Source organism: Pinus tabuliformis, chromosome 7 (genome assembly GCF_031772625.1).
Source record: "Pinus tabuliformis cultivar Carrire ecotype Pingquan chromosome 7, CPIR1, whole genome shotgun sequence".
Lineage (NCBI taxonomy): Eukaryota > Viridiplantae > Streptophyta > Pinopsida > Pinales > Pinaceae > Pinus > Pinus tabuliformis.
In genome coordinates this window covers 2,056,279,701-2,056,287,331 of record NC_142293.1, presented here as the reverse complement: position 1 = coordinate 2,056,287,331, position 7,631 = coordinate 2,056,279,701, and the positions used below count along the sequence as shown (strand labels likewise).

The 7,631-nt window shown below is 37.3% G+C and overlaps 1 pseudogene; it reads left to right on the top strand.

Annotated features, from left to right (window-relative positions):
• Positions 1–1,011: 1,011 nt before the first annotated feature.
• The window catches only part of LOC149256762 (F-box protein At1g67340 pseudogene), an 85,219-nt pseudogene continuing 78,599 nt past the window's right edge, over positions 1,012–7,631 (top strand).

The following is a 7,631-nucleotide window of genomic DNA, read 5'->3' as shown; positions in this document are numbered from 1 at the left end:
TGAGATGTTATTACTATAATAAATTTGGTCATCATTCCCGGATGCGGGTGGTTTTAATGCATAACAGGTCAGGGGCTCGTCATGAGGGCATGTGTCCGCCCGGACGAGCCACGTATACCAGGACGATTCACATATGGTCTAGCTGCATGATGAATTTAAGAACAGAGGCGATGTTTTATTGCAGCTGAGTCCTTTTGTCATTTACTGCCCTTCTTGGTAACTGGAAAATAGCGTTACAAAGCCATGGCATCTCTATCATTCTCCCACAGTTTGTGTTGGCTCACGCTCTGGTTCTGAGGGAGGTTGTGGTGGCTCACTCTCTGGTTCTGAGGGAGATTGCGAGGGGGTATTCCTACTATCTGAACAATTCAGGGATGTATGGCATCTCTGTCATTTTCCCGTAGTCTGGCATAAGGTTTGGGTGCTCGGAGGCTGTATTGGCTCATTCTCTGGTTCTGAGGGAGGTTGCGAGGGGGTATACCTGCTATTTGAACAATTCAGGGATGCAGCGTGAGCGCCAAAGGATGATAAGTAGGCGCGGGAGTTCCAGAGGTCGGGCTTCGTCTCAGAGGCAAGCCCCCTCCCCCTCCTCCTCAATCGAGGTTTCTTCTGACCGCAGACGCTCCAGGGGACGGGCAGTTGGCCGAGGTAGAGCAGCTGAACACCGAGAAATTATGGACTATGGGCACTCTGCGCATCCCATGGTGAGATATCGTATTCCATGTACTCTGTCAAATTCTACTTTCTTTGTTACGGTTTCGGTGGAGCATTGTAGAAGTCCTGGAGGTCAAGACGATGCTCTTCATGCTAGCCCTCCGTGGATTCCTGAGTCGGCTCCCACAATAGATATGCAAGTTCCCGCCATTGATATGCCGCGCCCAGTTTAAGACAGCTTCTCCCCAGATCCTGGGGCAGGCCCAAGTGAACCTGCGCAGCGAAACACTCTCACTGAACCGGACATCCACAAGCTTCCCAGATGCAAAATGGAGGAAGACCCGCACACCACTGATGATGACTAGTTCGCTCTGCAGTTCGCCTCAGGTCTCTGAGAAAGGAATTTTTTCACTGTCTGCTCTCACCGCTATCTTATATGTGTCAGGTCTTTGTCCTTATGTAATTCTGTCCTTATCTGTTACAGTGACGGATATCCATAGTTGTTCCAGTCTTTATGTGTTTCAGTTTCGGCTAATCATGTATGTTCAGTGTCGGTCTCATGACTGTCATTTTGGTTCAGTGTCGGTCCTATGTAATTTTGGAGATGATTATTCCTGAGCTTACTGTCAGTCCTTTGACAGGAATCACAGGGCTACGACTCTGTTGTAACATTGATGATGTAATTTTTTCCTTTTTTGTAATATAATAGCATAGTCTGATTCAGAAAAAAAATAAAATAAAATAAAAATAAATAAATAAATAAATAAAATAAAATAAAAATAAAAATAAAAATTGGTCATCATGCCAATGATTGTAGGAAGAGGATTGATCCAGGTGGATGTTGTTGGCCACCCACCTATTACACTGGTACCCCACCACTGTCTCTTTCAATTTTTCAGTTTCCTTAATTGTAGCACAATCTACTATTTTTGGCAGTTTTTCGGGTCATGAATTTCCAGAGGCATTTTGAGGCCCTAAACGATGTTTTTAGGGAAAATCAGGGCCAACAAGTACAATTGACAAGTGTTGGCCGATTGGAAGTTGTATTCCTCGGATAGATATTTCTAACGAGGTATTGTGCACATCAAACGGAGATTGTATGCCAAAGTTACGACCCCGTGAAGTTGATGTACCAATTTACCTAAACGGGGCCTATAATTTTGGTGCTTTATCTCCTAGGGTTAGGTTTTTGGATGTTTAGGGCTTTCCATTGTTTCTCAATAATAAATAGGCCTCCAAGCCTCATTGTCACATAGTTCAGAGGCATGTAATTGCCACATCGCTTCTTAGAGATAAGCTACAATCGTCCGAGGTAGTCTTATTTCCATTCTATTTGTAAGCATATTTCAATATTTGATATTAATTAAATGAAGTGTTATTTCTACTGCATCTTTGTATTTATGGTTATATCTTTAATTTTTTGCATTCCTGTTTAAATTCGGATCTAGGACAGCTGATCAAGGAAACTAGAGAACTAATGTCACTAGAAAGAGTACTAAATCGATGTTCCTAGCTTGCCATATCATGCATGAACTTTCTAATAATGTGCGGCTATTAGATAGCGGTTGCAATAATGTTTTGGAGAATTTAGTATCTACGAATAAATACTAATTCCCTAGATAAGTAGTTGTATCTAGAACAACCATTTAAAGTGTTTTAGACTTTTCCTATAAGCAATAGATAAGATGAGAAGATAGAAGGCCTACCTATAGTTCTGCTTTCCTCTCGTCTCCCTTATATCAATTTCGTCGTTGCTTCCCATACTTAATCCACTTGAGAGGTACCCTGTAAACACAATAGAAGACAAAAACCGATCAAAGAATACGATCTATTGAATATAAGTGAAAGGAATCAGATACAATTCACACACATAAGCATTATAAAACAATACAAACATATGGGAAAAAGGTTCAAACACTTTATTAGATAGAAGAAGGAATTACAACCATTGGTGTTTGATTCAAATCCATTCCTCCAGCTTGGATCCCATCCACATCACATCAAAATCATGACAAACTTGTAGCATCACAATGCTTCAAAGCCAAATCTCATAGGAGCATTATCTCCTTACAATTCAACATAGTCCAACCCCTGATCACTTAGATGAGTGGTCAATTTATAGGAATATGAAAGAGCTTGTCATAAATGGTGGCATTGAATGGCCTTCCGTACTTAGAATTAGTTCCATGGACAAATTTGACACAAGAAATAACCTCAGAAACGTTTTCTAGAGAAAACTGTTAGAAATATTGAGATGGGGGTGAAACAATTTTTCATTTTTTCTTACAATTTAGTATCATATATCATTATCCATTCATATCACATGAAAGGAATACAAAATTTATATTAAAATTTTGATTTTTATCTTGAAGGAAGCTACAACTTCTGGTTTTAATAGTCAATAATAAAAGGATCTACAACCCCTAGTGATGTACTAACTACTAGTGGAAGGAGGTGAAACCTCCTGAAGGAAGTTACAACTTCCTTGCCTATAAACCTTTACTACCCTTGAAATTTTAAGATAACGATAAGAATTTTTAGGCTCCCATACCAAGGATAATGACCCGACTACAACAACACTCAACATTCTCAACAATCATGCAATCTTCTAACCGCCCTCTTACATAACCACTGCTAATCATCAACTACTATCTCATTGCATCATCATCATCACTTAAATTTCACTCATGCAAATTCACGTCCTCAATTTCCTTTCTCAAACACAATTCAATGTGCCTTTGGTCTACCTTATGAACAACTTCTAATTTCATTAAGCTCAATCTAGAACTACACAAGATCTTGCAAATAACATAGGACGTCACTCGCACTCCACTACACTTATGCACCAACCATGTAAAACAAGCACTAATTGATGCATCTCACTCAAACTGCCAAATGCATAAATGTATTTAGTGTGAACCCAAAACACACAATGACTAAAATTTAGATCAATCTCACAATTACCTTATAGCTCAGATCTCAATACACAAGATAATCACCATACCACAATTAGATCACACACAAATATTTTCATAAAGAATTACAGAGGAGATTTTTATGTACAGGTGTATGCTCAACTTCTAATATGCACTTTTTTCCAACAACAAATTGATATTAGACTTCAATCAATTCCATCTTCAAGGTACACACTCAAGTTATAATGTGCATTATCATTCTACTATGCACTTGAACCATCATAATTTTTTTTACTATACTATTGTGGCATCAAATCAGAAAAAAGATCAAGATAAAGTAAAAGTTATAAAAATTGATTAGGAAATTTTCTCAATCACTATTGATCGATCCAAACGCTCCATCTAAATGTTGGGTCCCTATAATACTAGTGATTCCCCCATTACTATTGTAGTTGTATCCCTTATTAATATTGTTGTGCCCCTATTATCCCCATATTGTTGTTACTGTGCCCCATAAAATCCCTCTATTGTTATTTTTGTGCCTTTATATTATTATTGTTAGGTCGGCTTGGTTACATTGTGACCCCTTAGACTCCTATATATAGAAAGGAGGTTTTTTCATTTGAATCATCCAAGAATTGTTCATTTGTGTAATGTAAAGGGAGTTGCCCCCTAGAAGAGGCTGAATTCTAAGGCATTGATCTATCTTTTCTATCTTTTTGTGAGCTGGTTTCATAACATTTGGTATCAGAGCTTTGGATTCTAGGGTTTTTCTACTCCAAATAGGTCATCGTGGCATTTTCTCTATAACTTTTTTTCTGCAAAGTTTCAGAAGCAAAAAAAAAACCCATTTGAGACGAAATCATGCTGAACCTCGAGTCCGAATTTCAGAGCTTGTCACACAATATTTGTGGAGATATGATCCGAGGAAGTTGGTATTTTTGCTCCTGAATTACATTCCAAACAGGCAACCTTGGGAAAATTGTCATAACTTTGTTTTGAGCATCAGATTGCAATTTCGTAAGAAGTTACAGAAAGAGGACGAAATGTAGTTTCTTGTGTATATTTTTTAGACCCAAAGGTCAAAACAGTGACACATGGTACTTCATACAAGTTCGCTCTTCTGAAAAGGTATATAATCAGGTCATCTTGGAAGATTGTGCATAAATATTTCTTGGAGAATCTAAATTCGATCAGACTGGTGGCATTGGAAAGAGGACGCAGATGGTTACTGCAAGTCACAATTTTAGAACTGGATGATTCGAAATTACAAAGATACATGAGATTCAATATCTAGCTCCTATAAAGTAAAAAAAAAAAGTGGGTAATTTTTTTTAATTTTGCATAAGATTGGTTTGAAAAATTAGTTTGAAGGAATTCAAAGGGAATAGTGAAGAATTATTAGCATTAATTAATGCCCTAAAGAAAGAAAATGGAAACACCTAGTAAGCAACCTAAAAGCTCTAGCATGATTCGTGAAGAAGACGAAGAAATGCAACATGATATATCAAAATTACAAGACCAAGTACAAAAAATTTCACTCTCACTAAAGGTAAATGAAGCCAAGATGAATGATGTGGAAGCTAAGATGAATGGCATGGAAGCTAAGATGAATGGCATGGACGCTAAGATGGAAGCTAATATGAATGGCATGGACACTAAGATGGAAGCTAAGATGAATGGCATGGACGATAAGATGGAAGAATTGAAGATAAATTTGAATAAGTTGCTACAAGAAATGATCACTAATGATGAAAAGGTAGTAAAGGAAACTCATGATGAGAACAAAGGAAATGTTAATCATGATTTCATAGACTCTAATGTTGGATTGAAGAACCACCATATTCCAAAAATCGATATGAGGAAGTTTGATGGCAAGGATCCCACAACATGGATATTACAGATGGAGCAATTTTTCGATCTCAATAATGTGCAAAACACACAAAAGGCACATATTGAAACTTTATATTTGGAACCAAATCAGTTTGTATGGTATCGATGGCTTTGCTCTCGTAAACAAATTGTCACTTGGGAAATTTTTACAGAAGAATTGACAACACATTATGAGGATACAAAAAGCAACACCTTTTTTAGCCAATTGATAAGTCTCAAACAAAAAGGTTCAATGATGGAGCACATTGAGGACTTCCAAAAATTGAACATAAAGGTAAAAGATATTCCAGAGGAGCATAGGGTTGATATGTTCATAGGGACTTTAAAGGATAATATCCAACATGACGTTCACCTTTGGGAACCTGATTCATTGGAGAAGGCATTCAGGATAGCAAGAAAAATGGAAAGCAAAATTATGGCAACCAGGAAGCCTACCACTCAAAACTATAAAGATGGAAGTGTTGTTGCCCCTAGCCTTCCACAACCTATAAGATTGACACCACAAAAATTGGAAGAAAAAAGAGAAAAGGGGCTTTGTTACAGTTGTGATAGCAAATACATTAAAGGTCATAAGTGTTCCAAGAAGAAATTATTCTACATAGATTGTGAAGAGGAGGAAGAAAAGGAACAAGAAATGTCAAAAGAAGAGGATATACTCCAGAAACAAACCCTAGATAAAGAAGAAATGAATTCGACCATATCGTGTAATGCATTGGCTGGAATTACCACTCCTCAAACTATCAAGATAGAAGGACATATCAAGAAGAAAAAGGTAATAGTGTTGATTGATTCAGGAAGTACCCACAATTTTATTCATTGTAAGATAGCAAAAGAATTGAATTGCTTCCTATATCCAACAACAGAGTGTCAAGTAATGGTTGCAAGTGAAGGAACCATAAATTGCTCTGGAAAGTGCCATAATATCAAGCTATCGATGGGAGAATATGTATTGAATAGCCCAATGCTTTCCATTCCAATGGGAGGTGCTGATGCTGTACTAGGATTCCAATGGCTACAATCCTTGGGTACAATAGCTTTTAATTTTCAAGAACTTTTCATGAAATTTTCTGCGGATGGAAAGGAAGTTGAATTAAGGGGTATTGTAGCGAAACAGAGAAATATAATCAGCTCTAACAGTATGACAAAGCTTCTAAAAAAGGAACAACGAGGTGTAATTGCACAATTATGTTCACTAGATGTTTCCACATCGAAATCACCTAGTTCTCCAGATCTCCAAAAAGTCTTGGACAATCATTCCAAGGTATTTGAGACTTCCAAATGCTTCCCACCTATTCATGATCAAGATCATGCTATTCATTTGATTCCAGGAAGTGTTCTTCCAAACATCAAGCCATATAGATATCCTTATGCCCTAAAGAGTGAAATTGAACATATGGTTCCAGAAATGCTAGAGGCTGGTATAATTCAACCAAGTCAAAGTTCTTTCTCTGCTCCAGTAGTATTGGTGCATAAGAAGGATGGATCATGGTGGATGTGTCTGGATTATAGGGAGTTGAACAAGCTCACTATTAAAGATAAATTTCACATTCCTGTCATTGATGAATTATTGGATGAATTGCATGGATCAATTTACTTCACCAAGTTGGATCTTCGTTCAAGATATCATCAAATCAAAATGAAGATTGAAGACATTCCAAAAATGACATTTATAACTCACGAGGGTCATTATGAATTTTTGGTCATGCCTTTTGGCCTTACCAATGCACCTTCTACATTTCAAGGTTTGATGAATTCCATTTTCAAACCCTTCCTTAGAAAATTTGTGTTAGTATTTTTTGATGATATACTAATCTACAACAAGTCTTGGAAGCATCATGTTGAACATGTTGACAGGGTGCTACAACTATTGGAGGACAAACAATTATATGCAAAAAGCTCCAAATTTTTCTTTGGAGTACAAGAGGTGGAATATTTGGGTCATATTGTATCTCATGAAGGTGTTAAGGTAGACCCTAACAAAATTAAAGCCATTAAGGGATGGAAAATCCTCACATCCATAAAACATCTGCGAGGATTTCTTGGGTTGACAGGGAATTATCACAAGTTTGTTAATAATTATGGGAGAATAGCGGCACCTCTAACAACATTATTGAAGAAATATGCATTTTGATGGACTCCAGAAGCAACAAAGGCCTTCGAACATCTTAA